Raw genomic sequence first — 1,777 nt, 5'->3', positions numbered from 1 at the left:
TGTCCCCCCCCAGCCCCCTCCCGAGCTGTTTGGTGGGTGTTTTTTCTTTAAATAAGCATGTAACACCTAGTAATGGGGCTGTGGAGCTGAGATGGTGGTGCAAATGGCACAGCATACAAAGCATCTACACAAAGATGGTTTTATAGTACGCTGGAGAAGTGGAGTATTTTTTTCAAAGCCAAAAGTGAGTCAAAATCAAAATAGCGGACATCCCTGTGACTTCTGCTTGCTGAGGATTTGTTAACTCACTAGACAAGTTTTACAGTCCAACTACTTCAGCTTTGATGAGACAACCAGACCACTGTAAAATGTGAAATCTATATTACTGTGCATCCTCAGTGTTGATACTTCTATAAGCATTTAGGCAAGCAATATTAAGCACCAAAGCAGGAGCATATCAGCAGTTAACTTTCACTCGCTACTGATTGTGGGGTTTTTTGCTATAATGTTCATAGCAAAAAATATTTACAGAGGGCTTTTAATATTCGTTAACCAGAGGGTCTTCACAGGTTTATTTCCGTTGCAGAAACCAGCATCACTAGATGCTGAGCAAGACGGCGGAGCAATGGCTGCAGGCAAAAAGGACAAAACCACATGAAACTTGGCTTGGTTAGCAGACATATTTAGACTGTGTGTAGACTTCAAAACAAAATGTAGATGGGAACCAAATTCATCCTCATGACTCGGGGCCGAGTTTCAAACGACTGCCCTCGGTCCTTCGCTGCTGTGGCGGTGATTCCCAGGGCCATGGGTTCGTGAAGCCTCTCCAGTCAGCAGAGGGGAAAGGACACTGGACGCCCCCAGCCCGCCAGGAACCACGCTTGCAGAGCGGCATCACCCTTGCCGCCGCAGAAGTGGGGCACAGCTCTCGGAAGCTGAGCGAGGAAGGGCTGGTTTCCATCACGGGGCTTCTCCTTGTCCTTTCAGAGGTGCCATTCCCGGTGTTTTGGGGGTTGCACGCAGCCCACAGCTGAGCACCCCACCCGGCTTTGCTTGCTGCCAGTACAGCTGAGCTCATTAGCATGTAAAGGAAATGAAACTGCAGCGCCCGGGCTGCTTTGGGTGCAGACTGGGAGACCATAAAGCCGTGCAGAAGATACACAGATCCCCACGCGTCTCAGACCCTCGCAAAGAAGCAGAAGGCTGCAACAGTTTTTGACGGGGCAGCACTGTTTGCCGACGATACCTTGGCAAGTGGGAGATGCCTTGCTCCCGTTTGGCTCCTGCGCTGCTGCTGGAAGAGGGAGGGCAGAGCCTGCAGAGGAGACCTTCTCTCACCGGAGCCAAGCAGCAGCATGCAAACTCTTCTGGGCAGCCAGGGAGTCTTATCTCCTGTAATATCTCCACATGAATTTATAGCACTATATAAAAGTTTAAAAAGAAGGAAGAGGCTGCCACTCTGTAAGGAAAGGAAGTGGTGGGGAAAGGACTAGGAACGGGCTTAATTTGTGCAGTAGCCTGGAAAGAGTCCATAGGGAGTTTAAAAAGCAATTGTATTTTGGATCCTGAAATTAAGCAGCGAGCCGCTCGCTGTTTGGCTGAGGGTGAAGTGGTCAAATGTCATGACACGTGAGGGAAAACAGCAGCTTTCCATCCCCTGTGGGAGCCCTGGAGCAAGGGGTTTACATGGGGAGGGAGGGTTACCACACCGGAGGAATACAAAAACCAAACCAAACCAAACAAACAAAAAAAAACCCCAGGACAGGAAAGCATGGACGGAAATTTCAGCAGAAGGCCCAAGACTGCCACAGCAGCAACAGACAGAGGCTCTAGTGTG

Source organism: Pygoscelis adeliae, unplaced genomic scaffold (genome assembly GCF_000699105.1).
Source record: "Pygoscelis adeliae isolate BGI_AS28 unplaced genomic scaffold, ASM69910v1 Scaffold98, whole genome shotgun sequence".
NCBI lineage: Eukaryota > Metazoa > Chordata > Aves > Sphenisciformes > Spheniscidae > Pygoscelis > Pygoscelis adeliae.
Note: the sequence above shows the minus strand (reverse complement) of the source record.